At 39.7% G+C, this 17,946-nt stretch overlaps 1 pseudogene; it reads right to left on the reverse strand.

Moving 5' to 3' along the window:
• Positions 1-17,946, reverse strand: part of LOC110568659 (dynein axonemal heavy chain 6-like) — a 322,799-nt pseudogene that overhangs the window by 12,626 nt on the left and 292,227 nt on the right.

The following is a 17,946-nucleotide window of genomic DNA, read 5'->3' on the forward strand; positions in this document are numbered from 1 at the left end:
CGATGTAGCACTTGAGGGTGGCAGTTAGTAGCAGAGTCCAATGTGCTGGAAAGAAGGAAGCAGAAATGCTTCCTGAAGCCTGGAGAAGTGGCTGGGAGAAATGCCACTGTCCAGCACTCCTCGAGGCCGAAAGAAAAATAGGCCTGACTGTGATTTGAGAACCACAGAGCGTGAGGAAGTGGTGGAGATGGGGACTGAGAACCACCTCATGCCACTGCTCATTTCTGCTAAGGGGGTTCCCCCAACCCCGAGAGTTAGAGTAGAAAAAATATTTTTTTTTTTTTTTTTTTTGAGACGGAGTTTTGCTCTGTCCCCTCGCTGGAGCGCAGTGGCGTGATCTTGGCTCACTGCAACCTCCGCTTCCTGGGTTCAAGCAATTCTCCTGCCTCAGCCTCCCAAGTAGTTGGGATTACTGGGGTGTACTGCCATGCCCAGCTAATTTTTGTATTTTTGGTAGAGATGGAGTTTTGCCATATTGGCCAGACTGGTCTTGAACTCCTGTTCTCAGGTGATCCGCCCACCTCGGCCTCTTAAAGTGCTGGGATTACAGATGTGAGCCACTGTGCCCAGCCAGAAAGGGGAGAGTCTTAGATGAGACTAATCTTCCAGCTGGCATCAGAGGGTCTCCTTGTACTGGAAACACCTCCTTAAAACATGTCTCGTAGCCTCTCCTCCTCTCATCAGAAGATGGAGGCAGGCCATAGTCCGGAGAGACACTGGGCTGGAGTGGAGTACAGGGTGATGTTTGCCCCCTGGCTAAAGACGAAGGAGAGCATATAGGTGGGTACGGTCCCCATAGGTTGCAGTGTTGTGAAAACAGTCATATATGGGGAAAATATAATAGGAAGATGTTAGAGGTAAAATTTATGTTAATTAAACAACCAAATAAGGCCTGGGACCACATGCACTTTCTTAGCAACAGGCGCTGTGTGGATGAAACCAGGCTACATATCCTTCCATTCTTTCATAGATTTATTTGTTGTTCCCTTCTCCCTGCACCTCTTTTCACAAGAGGCAGTGGTAGAAAAAATAAGTGCTTTACTTAGATTTGTCCTTAAGATCTGAGGAACCATCTGCAGCAGAGTGCAGGAAGGAGGCCCTTAGCCAGAGCCAAGACAACCTCCGTGTTAGACCTGGAAATAGGAAGAAGTAGCAGAAGACTCATCTAAAATGCAGAGTGAACACATACAATGAGAGGTGGAGGGAACAGACTGCTGAGACCTTCACGATCTGCTTAAAATAGAGAGAGGTCATGTTGCAGTTGATTCTCCCTCAGGAGGCAGCCAACACACAGATGTATTAAATGGGAGAAAGAGTACTTCAAAGGCTTTCCTTGCCCTATGGCTCGAAGCCTATACAGGGTGGCCTTGTCACTCCCAGGACCTGCCCTATCCCACAGTTCTGTCTGGAGGAGAGTGGGTTCGCCAGGATGGCATTACCCAAGACTCCTGGGTGCTGCTGCCTTCCCTGGCTTTCTTATTGTCACCACAGTGCTGCCTGGCTGTTCCCAAGGGGAAGGGAAGGTGAGGCTGGGAACAAAGCCAGGGCAAGGCAGGAGCAGACCTTACGGTCTAAGACTAGAGGTCAGGTGAGGAAGGCTTCTGGCACAGTCACAGCATGCCTTGGTGGGCACCTCTCTTCTGATGGGAATGCTTGGCTGTGATTCCTGATGGCCCTGTGGGCCACCTGACACTGGGCTCCTCCAGTTATGCTTCCATTAGGTGAATTCCTCCGTTAGTGGTGATCTGGGGTTTGTTTGGCCAGAAGAAGTGACCAAGGGAGATTTGAGAGTCACATTTGTTCACTCATACATTCAAATATTTATGGAAGATTTAGTATGTCAGTTACTAAGGAAACAAAGATGACAAATACAACAGCTCCTTTGTCTTTAAGAAATTCTTTGTTACAGTAGCCATACTCATGGGGGAAAATTATAAAAAATGTAAGAAACACAGTGGTGGACACAGACACCTGAGATGACGGGGCCTTGAAGATGGGACCCTAATTCATCTGGCAGTAGAGGGAAGGGCTGGTCTCTCCAGAAAGACATTATGGAGGAAGTGACATCTGAATTTATCTTCAAGTGGGTGAAAGTTCATGGAAAGGGCAAGACATAAGTAGCATCCATTTCCTGGTCTTCCTCAGAACAACAGCATCTCCTTAGTGCTAGCTGGGCACATAGTACCCCCTCTAGAGACTGCGTTTTCCAGCCACCCTTGCAGCTGGGGTGTGGCCATGTGATCAAGTTTTGGCTAATGGGATACAAGAAGAACCTCTGGATCACATCTGTATAAGGAAGCTGCTTTTCCTTGCCTCTCTCTTTCCTGCTTCCTACTGGCTGGCAAAAGGGGATAATTGGGGCAGCCACCTTAGACCCAGACACGGAAGTTGTCTGTTGAGACTAGAAGAGCCAACCTGTTTATCCCTGGATGAGCTCACAAAGCAGAATTAACTACCTCCCCTAGACAGGGCTCCCTCTAGGCTATTAGGAGAGAGGAAAGTGAATGTTTATCTTGTTTTGGACTATGTTATTGGGATCTTTATCATAGCAGTCTTTAGTCTATGCCCCAATTCATCCAATATAGAAGGAGATAAGCCCTGACCTGGAGACCTGATCAGGAGACTGAGAGAGGAGAGAGACTTAGCTTGCTGACTTTGGTGCATACCCGGCTAGATGCCATAGTCCCAAGGTGAAGACTACATACTCAGCTGACCCAGGGCCCATCTAACCAACAAACCTAGGTATTGCCAGCCAAGCAGCAACATCTGGAGACTTTGCCTTTCTGATAGGGAACAGAAATGGTCTTTTGCTGTAAAAGATCTCTCTCAGTTCTACCCCAATCTTATCCCCAAGTCTAGACCTTGAACTAGGCATTTGGTTTCCTGCTTAGCAGTAACACTTTTGCTGTTAATGCTCAATATTTGCTAATAGTTATTCTTTTTCTTTTATCAAAGTTATGCACAGAGAAACTAGGAAGACCTTTAACCATCATTATAAATACAAGGCAGTGCAGAGAAAGTATCTATAAACATAAAGCAGAGGATGAAACAGGTGTTTGCAAATTTCAGTGGCATTAAAACCATCTGGGGAGTTTATTTAAAATTCATATTCCCAGGCTCTGCTTCAAGAAATTCTAACTCAGTAGGTCTTGATTGGGATCAAGGAATCCACATGTTGAACACATGCCACAGGGGACTCTAATGCAGGCATTTTGTGTCCTGCACTTTGAAAAATTCTGGTTTTCATAGTCTTGCTTAAAGACTATGCTGTTAAATGCAAACTAGACATTAGGAACAAGCAATGAATCACTCCTAATTGAGTGCTTAGGTCTCTGATCAATTTCTCGTGAGTCAATAGAATCTAAGGGTGTAAGTTAGGATAGGGAGGAGACTGAGAATTTGTAATGTTACATATCCACTCCGTCATTATTAGAAAATGGGAATACAGACTCATTAGACAAGGGTAAATTCATTTTTAGACCAACTGGGCTTGAAGAGTTGTTAGTGTATTCAAATGAAAATGCTGAAGTGATGGGAACAGAAAAATTTCATATTACACAATTCTCTACAAAGCTTTGATGCTCGATAGCAAAGATGGAAGTAAGGTCTCATACATGAATTAATTTCAGCAGGTTGTTAAACCGGTCCACTTCCTGTCCAAGAACAATGGTCAAGGAGTTCAGGCGTCCTTGAGGATCCTTGATGAAAAGGCTCTCAGAAGCACCCTCCATTTCCAGTTTTTCTGAAATATACACAGTGATTCCTCAGGCCAGTCATCATTGATTTGTTCTCACAATATTGCTAAGGCAATGTGCTTATCTTAACATTTAAAAAAAGCCAGCTTCTCTCATTGTTTAAACCAGATACATAGGATTTAAATGTGATATTTTTATAATTTAGAATGCTTTTGTGATTCACCTGTGTTTATGTAAAAGCGATCATAGAAAATTATGCTTAAATTCATGTGTATCAGGGCATATATATATATATATATATACACACACACACACACACACACACACATACTCACTGTTTTTTCTCTCAAACATTAAGCCGTTGCATTTTATTTCCTCCCTTAAAACATGTTCGCTATGGGTATTTTCATCTTCCTAGTGTGGGCTATGTGGTCTATGGCCCTGGGACAGGGGATGCAGGTCCCCAGTTACTTAAATGAGATCATAGAGAGACTGGCTGTGCTAACATAGGAGGAGGACTAGAAAAGGGAAGGAGAAACCTGCTCATTTTCATTCTGGTTGACTGTGGGGAAGAGGTGAGGGTTGAGAGGGAAGAGGATGAAATGGAAGGTCACTATGGCTCAGTGGTATCTGCAAGTCTGATGAGGGGTTTGAAAAGTCTCCAATGTGGAATGAGGGGTTTGGCAGGAGGGCACAGGAAGGTGTGCCTGGCTTTGCCTTATTGGGAGGCAGAACCCTGAAGGCTTCATTGGCAAAGGCTAGCAGGACAAAGCTGTTGCCTGGCAGACAAGGAACATTCCAGAAACTAGGCTTGAAGAGTTGTTAGTGGATCTAAATGGAAATGTTGGATGGCCCAGTGACCCCGAGTCTCCCCCTCTGCCATACAGGTGTTTAAATCTCCCGCTTCCTTGCTCACCTGCACTGCAAAGGAAAGGTTGGGGACAGGAGACAGAGAGGAGACAGACTTAGTGTTTATCCCACATTACTGGCCATTATTTAAAGGGACTGACTGCATTATTAAACAGGCCCATGGTTCAAACTGAATGGAAAATGTAGCTCTTCTTTCTCCCTACAATCATCACATGCAGGCTCAGATGAAGAATCATATGAGCTACGAAAGAGGAAGGAACAGCATTTTCCTTGCATATCTGAGAAAAGTATGTGTAAACAAATGGCTATGACATACATATATCAATTTTTTTTCTTGACCACACATATTTGGCTGCTGGACAAAAATCCCATAGCAGTGCCAATGAGTCTAATCTCTTGGGTCCACAGTGCTGTGGTTACATGTCCCTGGTCTTCTCTTTCCACCATTCTTCTAAGGGCTATTTCAAACCCTCAGTGCATTTGTTGAGCTAATTGCTTCCCTGCGCTCTCAGTCTCAGCAGATGAACTGCTTAGCATTTCACAGTAAAAGTACAAGCTTTATGAAGCTTAGAGAGAAAAACCTCATAGGTGTCAGTGCGATTCTACAAAACAAGTGCACGGTCTCTCTAGCTGTCCATTCATCCCTCCATCTTTTTCCCAACCAGCACTCCATCTTATACTTATTGATCTTATATTTATTGACTCTATTTGCTTCAACAACAGAATTCTCTACCCAAGTAGACATTCTCTTGAGGGCCTGCTTCTAGAAGGCAGATAACTGACTTCTGAAATCACAGGGCTCCTTTTCTTCCAGCAGGACTCAGTCACTATTTTTTTCTGCCTCAATTTTCTTTTTCCTGTAATGACATCTCTTCCAAGCATAAATAAATAAGACATCTAAATCTCCTGTGGATCTAAGGAAAATCTTAAAATAGATCTCTTGTGATCATTCAGGAAGATTCTTTCACTTATCAGAAAACAAGGTGAAAGTAATTTTAGCCATTTCTTCTAAATAGAGAAAAAAATTAAATGGATTCTAGAGCAGAACTGTCTAGTAGAACTTTTAAAGATGATGGAAGTGTTCTCTATCTGTACTGTTCAATATGATAGCACTTGAAATGTGACTGGTACAAATGAGGAAATGAATTTTAAATTAAATTTAAATTTAGGTAGCCACATGTGGCTAGTGGCTATTTTCTTGCACAGCACAGGTCTAGAGACATTAGAATAATGAAACCAAGGGAAGCTCAGGAAAGTCTTGTTAAAGTTGCGTTGAGCTGGAAACCAGTTTCCTCCTAATGCTTCTGGGAGTTGGGATGTTGAGCTGCTATAAGCTTCTAGTCTATAAATGAAGAGCTCCATGTCAAAAGAGCTCTTTAGGTAAAAAAAAAAAAAAAAAAAAAAAAAGCCTACATAATAAACAGGTTTAGATACCTGTTTATCACTCAGTTCTCTGAGTTTATTCCGAAAATTTCCATTACATACAGATTCCTAAAATTATTTATTACCTGGAACTCTGGTTTGGACAGAAGCAACAAGTTCTTGAACAATTTCGTCATTGCTTTTTCCCTCTCCACCAGTAGATGACCTTGGCTGAACCTCAAGTATGGTGTTGATTAAAGTGTTGGTCTCTTTGTACTGTAATGGCAGTAAGAGAAAAGACTGAAATTCTCAAAAAAAAATTTGCAACACATATAATTACTTACAGAAGTAAAGGCATTTCTCTAAAACAATAATATTTATTTTCACTTTATTTTATTGTGGTAAGAACAATTAACCTATCTACCCTCTTAACAAATGTTAAGTGTGCAAGACATTATCGTTGACTATATGTACAATGTTGCACAAAAGATCTCTAGTGCTGATCGATCTTGCTTGATTGCAAGTTTATACCTGTTGATTAGTCCCTCCCATTTCCCTGTCTCCCCAGCCCCTGGTAACTACCATTCCACTATTTAATTCTATGAATTTCACTATTTTAGATAACTCCATAAAAGCTAAATCATGTAGTATTTGTGTTTTTGTGACTGGCTTAAGGAAATTTTATTTTCTATCTTGAAGGTAGAGTTGGTAAAATGTGGTCATTGGAAATGCCTAGTACCTAGTTGTTACTGACACTAAAATTTTTTTTATTGAACAACAATGTGTTTAATGGGCTGGGCCCAGTGGTTTATGCCTGTAATCCCAACGCTTTGGGTGGTCAAGGCAGGAGGATTGCTTTTAGCCCAAGAGGGATTGCTTTAGCCCAAGAGTTTGAGACCAGCGTGGGCAACACAGTAAGACTCTGTTCCTACACACACACAACAAAAATTAGCTGGGTGTGGTGGTGTGCACCTGTGGTGGGAGGCTGAATGGGGGATAGCTTGAGCCCAGGAGTTAGAAGTTGAGGTGAACTATGATCTCACTACTGCACTCTAGCCTGGGCGACAGAGGGAGACACTATTTCAAAAGGAAAGAAAACAAAAATAAATAAATAAATGTACCTAATGCTGCTGAACTGTACACTTAAAAATGATTAAAATGTATATTTTCTCATATATATTTTACTATAATAAAGAATGGTTAAACATTTTAAGCTAATCAGTTAAAAGAAATTATGAAAGTGAGAAAAAAATAATGAGAACACAGTTTCGGGTCATCTAACTTTTTTTTTAAAATAAAAATATGGTCTATTATAGGAAATTGAGTTAATCAATTTATGTAATATTAATTCATTTTCAATATTATAAGTCTTCTCATAGCACAGAAAAATCCTCATGAACTATGCTTTAAGTGACTATGTGATAATTTAAGTCACAACGTGATACTACTTATGGTATGAATGAACTATAATTAATATGAGTTATTTATCTATTTTTGGGAAATTTCTAGTTTTTAAAATTTTATTAGACTTTTTTTTTTTTTCTTTTTGAGATGGAGTCTCACTCTGTTGCCCAGGCTGGAGTGTAGTGGCATGATCTTGGCTCACTGCAACCTCCACTTCCCAGGCTCAAGCAATTCTTTTGCCTCATCCTCCTGAGTAGCTGGGATTACAGGCACGTGCCGCCATGCCTGGCTAATTTTTATATTTTTAGTAGAGACAGGGTTTCACCATGTTGGCCAGGCTGGTCTTGAACTCCTGGCCTCAAGTGACACACCTGCTTTGGCCTCTCAAAGTGCTGGGATTACAAGCGTCAGCCACTGTGCCCAGCTGATCTTATTAGACTTCAGGGATAGACTATGTATGTATGAATTTCATCCACCATTTTTGAAATTCTTTAAATGATACGTAGAGGCAATATTTTAAAACTGGGTATTACCATATTAATTTCTAAAAACATTGTATCAATTTATATTTCCAACAATAGTGTATCATAAAACCTGTCTTTTTGTGTCTTTGCAAGATTAATGTTATTACTTAAACAAATATTTGCAATTTAATAGATAAAAAATAGTTTCTCATTTTTTGCACTTTTTTTTTTTGGTGATGGAATCTCTCTCTGTTACCCAGGCTGGAGTGCAGTGGCAAAATCTTGGCTCACTGCAACCTCCGTCTCCTGGGTTCAAGATTCTTCTGCCTCAGCCTCCCGAGTAACTTGGACCATAGTGTGCACCACCATGCCCGGCTAATTTTTGTATTTTTAGTAGAGACGGGGTTTCACCATACTGGCCAGGTTGGTCTTGACTCCTGACCTCATAATTCGCTGGCCTCAGCCTCCCAAAGTGCTGGGATTACAGGTGTGAGCCACTGTGCCTGGCCACATTTTTCACCCAGTCAATGTGCCTGGCCACATATTTTTTAAGATTTAAAGTCTTAAAAATTAAATTCTTAAATTTAAATTCTTCAAGATCTTAAAAAATATATTCATTGACCATCTATATTACTTGTTTATAAACTTTGCATAATGTTTTTGCAAATTTTTGATTTTTAGCATTTTATATTATTAATTTATTAGATGATTCTATAATATGAAAAATTAATTTTTTCTGTTTTTTTTTTTGTTTAGAAATGTTTTGATTTGCCACTTGTAATTTTTTTTAAAAAATTTTAGATTCGGAGGGTACATGGATGTCACATGGATGTATTGCATGGTGCTGAGGTTTGGGCTTCTATTCAACTTCCCCAAATAGTGAACATAGTACCTAATAGGTTGTTTTTCAAATCTTTTCTTCCTTCCTTTTTCCCCGCTTTTGGAGTCCCCAGTGTCTATTGTTCCCATCATTATGTCCATGTGTACCTAGCGTTTAGTGTCCACTTATAAGTGAGAACATGCAGTATTTGGTTTTGTTTCTGCATTAATTCACTTCGGATAATGGCCTCCAGCTGCATCAATTTGCTGCAAAGGACATGATTTTTTGTGGCTGTGTAGTATTCCATGGTGCACATGCTCCACATTTTCTTTGTCCATTCCACTGTTGATGGACACCTATGTTGATCCTATGATCCTATGTCTTTGAGATTGTGAATAGAGCTGTGAACATATGAGTGCATGTGTTTTTTTGGTAGAATGGTTAATTTTCCTTTGGGTCTATACCCAGTATGGGATTGCTGGGTTGAATGTTACTTATATTTTCAGTTTTTTTGAGAAATCTCCAAATTGCTTTTCACAGGGGCTGAACTAATTTACAATCCCACCAACAGCGCATAAGCATTCTGTTTTTTCTATAACCTTTACCAATATGTAATTTTTTGACTTTTTAATAATTGCCATTCTGACTGGTGTGAGATGGTATCTCATTGTGGTTTTGATTTGCATTTCTCTGATGATTAGTGATGTTGAGCATTTTTTCATGTTTGTTGGCTGCTTGTATGTCTTTTTTTTTTGAGAAGTGTCTGTTCATGTCCTTTGCCCCCTTTTAATGGGGTTGTTTTTTGCTTGTTGGTTTCTTTAAGTTCCTTATAGATTTTGGATATTAGTCTTTTTGTCAGATGCATACTTTGCACATATATTTTCCCATCTCTTGATAGTTTCTTTTGCTAGGCAGAAGCTCTTCATTTTAATTAGGTCACAATTATCAATTTTTGTTTTTGTTGCATTTGCTTTTGAGGTCTTAGCCATAAATTCTTTGCCTAGGCCAATGTCCTGGTATTCCCTAGGTTTTCTTCTAGGATTTTAATAGTTTGAGGTGTCACATTTAATTCTTTAATTCATCTTGATTTAATTTTTGTATATGATGAGAGGTAGGAGTTGAGTTTTATTCTTCTGTATATGGTTAGCCAGTTTGCTTAGCACCACTTATTGAATAGAGTGTCCTTTCCCATTGTTTATTTTTGTCAACTTTGTTGAAGATCAATTGGTTTGTAGGTATGTAACTTTATTTCTGTGTTCTCTATTCCATTGGTCTACGAGTCTATTTTTTGTACCCGTACCATGCTGTTTTGGTTACTGTAGTCTTATATAATACCTCTGGCTTTGTTCTTTTTTCTTAGAATTGCTTTGATAATTCAAGTTCTTTTTTGGTTTCCTGAATTTTAGAATGTTCTTTTCTAATTCTGTGAAAAATGATGTTGGTAGTTTGACAGGAATAGATTAAAATGTGTGATTGCTTTGGGCAATATGGGCATTTTTATGATATAAATTCTTCCAATCCATGAGCATGAAATGTTTCTACATTTGTTTGTGTCATCCATGATTTCTTTCAGCAGTGTTCTGTAATTCTTGTAGAGATGTTTCACCTCCTTAGTTAGATGTATTCTTAGGCATTTTATTTTTCTTATGGCAATTGTGAATGGCATTGTGTTTTTGATTTGGTCCTCAGCTTAAACATTTTTGATGTATAGAAATGCTACTGATTTTTGTACACTGATTTTGTATCATCCTGTAACTTTACTGAAGGAGTTTATTAGGTCTGATAGTGCTTTGGCAGAATCTTTAGGATTTTCTGTGCACAGAACCATATTGTCAGTGAAGAGAGAGAATTTGACTTCCTCTTTTCCTATCTGGATGCATTTTATTTCTTTCTCTTGCCTGATTACTCTGGCTAGGACTTCGATTACTATTAATATGTTCAATAGGAGTGGTAAGAGTGAAAATCCTTGTCTTGTTCCAGTTCTCAGAGAAAATGCCTCCAGTTTTTTCTGTGAAGTATGATATTGGCTATGGGCTTGTCATAGATGGATCTTATTACTTTGTGGTATGTTTCTTTGATGCCTAGTTTGTTGAGGGCTTTTATCATTAAAGAATGTTGGATTTTATTGAATGCTTTTTTTGGCACTGATTGACATAATCATATGGTTTTGTTTTAAATTCTGTTTATGCAATGAATTACATTTATTGATTTGTATGTTGAACCATCCTTGCATCCCAAGAATAAAGCCCACTTGATTGTGGTGGATTATCCTTTTGGCGTGCTATTGGATTAGATTTCCCAATATTTTGTTGAGGATTTTTGAGTTTATGTTCATCAGGGTTATTGGCTTGTAGTTTTCTCTTTTGGTTGTGTCTTTGATTTCATAGAATAAGTTAGGGAGGAATCCCTCCTCTTTGATTTTTTGGAATAATTTCCAAAGGATTGGTACTAGCTCTTCTTTGTACATCTGATAGAATTTGTCTGTGAATTCATCTGGTCCAAAACTTGTTTTGATTGGTAGGTTTTTTTAAATTGCTGATTCAATTTTGTAACTTATTATTGATCTGTTTAGGGTTTCTATTTCTTTCTGGTTCAATCTTGGGAGGCTGTGTATTTCCAAGAGTTTATTCATTTCCTTTAGGTTTTCTAGTTTGTGCACATAAACATATTTGTAGTAGTCTCTGAGGATCTTTTATGTTTTTGTGGGAGCAGTTATTAGGTCACATTGTCATTTCTAATTGTGCTTATTTGTATCTTTTTTTCTTTGTTAATCTAGCTAACAGTTTATCAATCTTTTTTAACTTTCCAATGAGCTAACTTTTGTTGTTGTCGACCTTTGTATGCTTTTTTCTTTTTGGTTCCAATTTCATTTAGTTCTGTTCTGATTTTAGTTATTTCTTTTCTTCTGCAAGCTTTAGTTTAGTTTGTTCTTGTTTTTCTAATTCCTTTGGGTGCAACATTAGGTTGTTAATTTGAGATCTTTCTATTAATATCTTCTTGATGCAGGTAGTTAGCTTCATAAACTTTCCTCATAACACTGTTTTTGTTGCATCTCAGAGCTTTGGTATCTTGTCTGTATTTTCACTTGTTTCAAAGAATTTTTAGATTTTTGCCTTGATTTCTTTGTTTACTCAAAAGTCATTCAGGAGCATGTTGTTTAGTTTCCATGTATTTGTGTGGTTTTGAGAGTTCCTCTTGGTATTGATTTCTAATTATATTCCACTGTGTTCTGAGAAGACACTTGGTATGATTTTAATTTTTTAAATTTGTTGAGACTTGCCTTATGACCAAGCATGTGGTCAATATTAGAGTATGTTTTGGGTGCAGATGAGAAGAATGTATATTCTGTGGTTATTGGTGGAATATTCTGTAGATGTCTATTAGGTCCAATTAGTCAAGGATTGAATTTAAGTCCAGAATTTCTTTGTTAGTTTTTTTCCTTGATGATCTGTCTGATGTTGTCAGTGGAGTGTTGAAGTTCCCCTACCCTCTGTCCCTCTGGTTATTGTGTGGCTGTAGAAGTCTTTCCTTAGGTAGAAGTAATTATAAGTCTGGATGTTCCAATGTTGGGAGCATATATAGTTAGGATCATTAAATCTTCTTGAATTGAACTCTTTATCATTATATCATGCCCTCTTTGTCCTTTTTTACTGTCGTTAGTTTACAGTCTGATTTTTCTGATGCAAGAATAGCATCCTCTGATCTTTTTCATTTTATTTCCATGATAGATCTTTTTCCATCTCTTTACTTTGAGCCTATAGTTGTCATTACATATGAGATGGGTCTCTTGAAGACAGCAGAAAGATGGGTCTTGTTTTTTTAATCCAATTTGCCATTTTATGTCTTTTAAGTAGAATGTTTAGGTCATTTATATTCAGGTTAATATTGATATGTAAGGTTTTGTTTCTGTTGTGGTGTTGTTTCTATTGTGGTGCTGAAGTTCTTGTGCTGATTCCTTCTCATCTGAAGGAGCTGATGCTTTTTTTTTTTTTAATTCACTGTTGTTTGGATGGAGTTTGACTTTTTATTCTTTTTTTTCCTGGAGGGTATGACTGTGGTATATGTTATGCACAATCAGTTGGCTTTGTTTCTGGATGCTTTCAGAGGGCCAACGGTCTATATGGATTCTTTGGTTACATATAGGTTCATGCAGTGTGTTCGAGAGGCATTGCCTGTAGCAATGTTATTTTTGTTTGGTATTGTAATTCAGGCTGTAGTCCAGTAAATGGTGCTTAAAAGAGCCAGTACATAGGCTCTTAGCCACAATAGCCCTCAGTGGGGGTGGAGGCACCAGAGAAGTGCAAAAAGCATGCTCTTCCAGCTCACAGTTACCTTCAGCAGGGTTGGGTCCAATGGAGAATCACAGAGAAGCAGCTTACTGCAGTATACACACTTACCAGGCTCCAACAGGGAGAGCTCCAATGGGAAGGCAGGGGAGGGTGGAAAATGAGAGATGGTCCCTCTTTAAGTCCATTCCTAGGCCTTGGTGGTGTCCCTTTCAGTGGCTGGCATCACACCCCTATTTACTTTGTCCCAAGTGGGGCTTTGATGGAGTGCGCTCCCTCCTTTCCTAGGGGTGGTTTGCACCAAAGACTAAGTCTCTAGATGACCCTTTACTCCTTAGGTAACTGCCTGTCTCCTGTGCTTGCCAAAGTTAGAGTGAGTTGTGGAGTATTTCTGCAGGCGGTTTGGTGATGCAGTGGTTCAAAGGTGGAGGCTCCCTGGACAGGGTAGTGGCACTGCTGGTGTACAACCAATATGGCATCAACTGCCTAGGTCTCAACCCAGTGGATGGCTGTGGGACCTGCCCAGCTCATGCTCCCTGACCTTGTGGGTCTCCCTCCAGTCTCTGCCCAGATAGCAGGACCAACCAGCTAGGCTTGTCCCAAGCCATTTGTGTCCAGATCACTAAGCCAGCTCAGGCATTGTGGGCCATGAAACTTCATAAGGGAGAAGTGGAGGCTGTTAGGCCATGCCTATCTTGGTCCAGTCTTGAAAAAGGAGGGGTGACCATCTCTCATGCTGGCACACAAATCTGTGTCATACTCTTCTTTGTGTTCTGACAGTGGGGCTTCTCCCCTACTTGAGCTCAGGCCACAGATATCAACTTGATATCCTGGGTGGTGTGCTTGTGTCCTGGGGAGTTGGGAAAAATTGCGGATTTTTCCTTTGGCCTCTAGGTGTCAAGCACTGGCTGTGATGGAGGTGGTAAACTACTCCTGGGTTGCCAATAAAACACTCAGGCAGGGCTGTGGAGGCTGTGCTGTGGGCACTCTCCTGCAGGAGCAACCTCACAGGTGGTCTTGAGAGGGACCAATAGGCAAAGAGGTGCATGGATTAGGGCCTGTAGCAATGGTGGTGGGGTCTGTCTTGAGGCATGAGCACGCCCAGGCCCTGCTCTTTCCTGGCCTGGCAGACAGCAGGAGCTACAGTCACTCAGTGTAACATGGAGAGCCTTGGGGGATGAGTGTCTGTGGTCATGTTACCTTACAGCTGCACAGCATAGCCAAGCCTTCTAGGCTCTGTGTAGGTTCAAACTGTGCCTCTGCTTATTCTTTGGGCAGTTCTGCTTGCCAGTCCAAAGGTGTGTGGGGGTCATGGGAACTCCTGTGATAGGGTCTCAGCAGTCCATGGCAGGAATGTGGTGCCCTGGGGTTTCTTCACTGACTTCTTCTTTAGGTCCAGTCCAAGTCCAGGGGCTGGTTCTGGTGCCTGGTGACCCCAAGCAGGCCTAGGTCATAGGAGAGCCTTGAGTGCATGCTGAAGAGAGACTACCCTTAGGTAATGGTGCATCCTCACAAGTTCTTACGTAGAGGAGTAAAACAACCCAGTTTGCTCTGGGTTATGATGTGGTACTGTGACCATGCTTTTAATAAACAGTGTTTTAATTTACCTGCTTTGGACATTTGTCACCGTACTTTTATAATTGAATCATGTATGGATCCACAAATCTTTGTGTAATATGACACAAATGTGCCCAGCCTGGTGGAAGAAGGGCAAAGAAAGACAGTTATATTATTATTGAAATCCTCATGTAATTGTTGGACTGTGATTAGGTAGATTATGGATGAACTAGGCAGAAGGCCTGGAGATGGAGGGGCTTTGCCAGTGACAGGGAAAATGCATGATGGTCTTAGGATTCTGTGAAGGATCCAGAGGGACCAGACTAAATTGGAACCAAATGTTGAAATCAAGGTGAAACAATTATTTTATTTGTTTATTTAGGAAGATCATAATTACCAGAGTGAGTAGATGTGATTATTGATGTTTCGAGTTTATATACACAACATTAATATGTATTTTAAGAGGAAAGGCCACATACCTGGAAGACTAGATTGGCATTTTCATGCATTCCAAAAATTTCTGGGTCATCAATCAAAGGCAGATTTTCAATGTAGTCCTGAAACTCTTGCAGGCTGTCAGCCATGGGTGCAAAATAGATGCCTGTTATTAAAAACACAGAAGACAAATATGTCTTAAATAGACTGGCTTTGTACTGCCGAGTTTGATTCTTCTTTGCACGGTGCAGATGGTGTTTGCAATCAGCTGCCTCATTTAGAAAGGGGGATTGTTTTTCCTAAGTTTTCATTGCTGTGTCTAGTTTTGCTACCTTTTCTTCAGGCCTTGAGAATCTGATTACTGTCCTAACTTTTCAGATGCCTTCTCCAGAGCATTTAAAGATGCTGAGAATCCAGGGATATGCTGCTGAAAGGGGTATCTTATGAAGGTCTCCACATTTATGTTGAAAGGTGTAACTTATCAAGGGCTTAAATTTATGCTTGTGTTAGAGATTGCTTTCATGTTTGTTTGATAAACAACAACAGCCCTCTCCAATTCCCCAAGCCAAAAGCTACATTTGCCAAACATTGAATTCTAGGGTTATTCAACTATCTATAGTGATTGCAGGAAAAACAGTTGAATCTTTTTTTTTTTTTTTGAGACACAGTTTGCTTGTCGCGCAGCTGGAGTGCAATGCAATGGCATGATCTTGGCTCACTGCAACCTCTGTCTCCCAGGTTGAAGTGATTCTCCTGCCCCAGCCTCCCGAATAGCTGGGATTACAGGCCACTACACCAGCTAATTTTTGTATTTTTAGAAGAGATGGGGTTTTACCATCTTGGCCAGGCTGGTCTCAAACTGCTGACCTCAGGTGATCCACCTGCCTTGGCCTCCCAAAATGCTGGGATTACAAGCATGAGCCACCATGCCTAGCCTACAGTTGAATCTTATCAGCTTTGACTGATGCTCAGTGGTAGGAGCTTTTATGAACTTGTACTAATCAAGTTGCTCCTTCCAAGGGGATCAACACTCAGGACAATTAATCTGTTTGCTGTCTGACTCACAATGAGCTATCACCGACTCACAGATCTGGTTTTTACTCAACTTACTGTAATAGATATTTTGTTTTCCTTATTTTAAAAAATACTTTTATATAATAATAATCATAATATTTATTATTATTTAGAGACTGGGTCTTTTAATGTTGCCCAGGCTGGAATTGAATTCCTGAGCTCAAGTGATTCTCCCACCTCAGCCTCCTGAGTATCTGGGACCATAGACATGTGCCACCATGTCTGAATGTTTTATTTGATTATATTCAAAATATACTAGAATATAACATTGAAAACACATTTAGACACAATGCAATAAATTTTAAAATCAAATAACTGAAAGTAGTTACCACACACTATGTATCTCTGTGACTACTATCAAACTCGCTCTGAAGGTGATCAAGCATGGGATAGGGTGTGGCCAGAGCAGGGTTGTGGAGACCAGACACAGACAGCCATTGGATGGAAAACTGAGAGATGCTCTCAACGGCTTCTTGGGAAAGTCCTTTTCTGTAATACTGAAAAGTCATTCACCTGATTCAGAGTATTTATAATCTTCTTCTAATGTTTCAGGAGAAAAAAATCTTTTCAAGATAGTACGAAGGCATCTTTGATCCCAGGTGTCTGTGACTCTACCACCGTAAGTAATTTCACCTGAAAAGGAATTTGTATTTTGAAATTATTACTGTTTTTTAAAAAATTGATAGGCATACCTAATTTTTAAATTGTAATGTTTATATATACATTTATTTGGTACTGAAAATGGAACGCACACATCAGAATTTCCTTCCACCACCCCATCAAAGATAATAAAAGTCAATTTTTGAAAAATAGAAAAAATCTACTATATGTATGCTACCCTTATTATTTTGCTGTTTTAGTTTTCAGAAACTAAAGCCACTGCACTCTATTTACCTATTTCTTTTTTCTTTTTGTTATTTTGCTTTGAAATATTGATTTTAAATCTTATCATTGATTGCAATATTCTAAAACATACACACTTTCCATCAAACAGTGCTTCTTTTGGAGCCAATGAGTAAAATGGAATCTAGTAGCAAGGCATTCAAGCTCTATACATTCCTCATAAATTACTGCTATCAAAGTTAAAAGGAAAGATAGATTCAAAATGAAAGGGAAAACTCGCTTCATAGTAATTATAAGGAATTATAACTGGTTGGTATCCCATCTCTCTTTCCAAAGAGAAGCTACTTTCCATGCACTCCACTGTCATTCCAAAATTATGTGTAGCAAGGAAGCACACTGGAATCTGTTGCTGATATAATTTCTTTAATATTCCAGATCCATTGCTACAATTCACCATTCACCACTGTTGTGTTCCTGGAAGGATTTCACCTGTGATACCAACACTGTCAACTTCTGAATCCTCCAACTGTCGATCCATTCTCATCTCTATTTCTTCCATCATGTCAGGAAGAAAAAATAATTTTTCCTTTCTCTTTCAAGCTGAGATGATTGGTTGGGAGAAAGTTATTTCAGTCTTTGGAATCACAATAATTTATTTCTTCCAAGACTGCAATGTCCTTATGTGCACATCCTGTAGGGATGCCTGTCTTCCCTCTCCTGTTGGAGTACCTCTCGTCAGTCTTGCTAGATTAGCCACTAAGGGAGAAGGGAGGGGAAGTAGGTACCAGGGCTGATGGTTAAGTTGCTGAATCCTTGTATTAGCAATTCCAAGAGGTAAAAAGATGTTCTGTACCTTCCTGAGAATATTCTTCAGTGACCCTCTGGGAAATCTTGGAAGACAAAATTGGGTTAAATCTCTGTCATGGGTCCATCTAATATGGGCCTAACTTGAAGCTCCTCTTGGGTCCTTGTCACTGGAACATAAAGCTCTAGTGTCTCTAATTGCATGATGATGTCAGGGAAAGAAGGGTGTCTTAACATATATTATTCTAAAATAAGTTTCCAACTAAAGTATCTGCATTTTGACAAGCAGTACAGAAATGTTTTCCTTACAAATCAACAGATTTTGTGCTTCT

This window comes from Aotus nancymaae, unplaced genomic scaffold (genome assembly GCF_030222135.1).
Source record: "Aotus nancymaae isolate 86718 unplaced genomic scaffold, 86718_ANA_hifiasm-v0.15.2.pri h1tg000017l, whole genome shotgun sequence".
NCBI classification, from domain to species: domain Eukaryota; kingdom Metazoa; phylum Chordata; class Mammalia; order Primates; family Aotidae; genus Aotus; species Aotus nancymaae.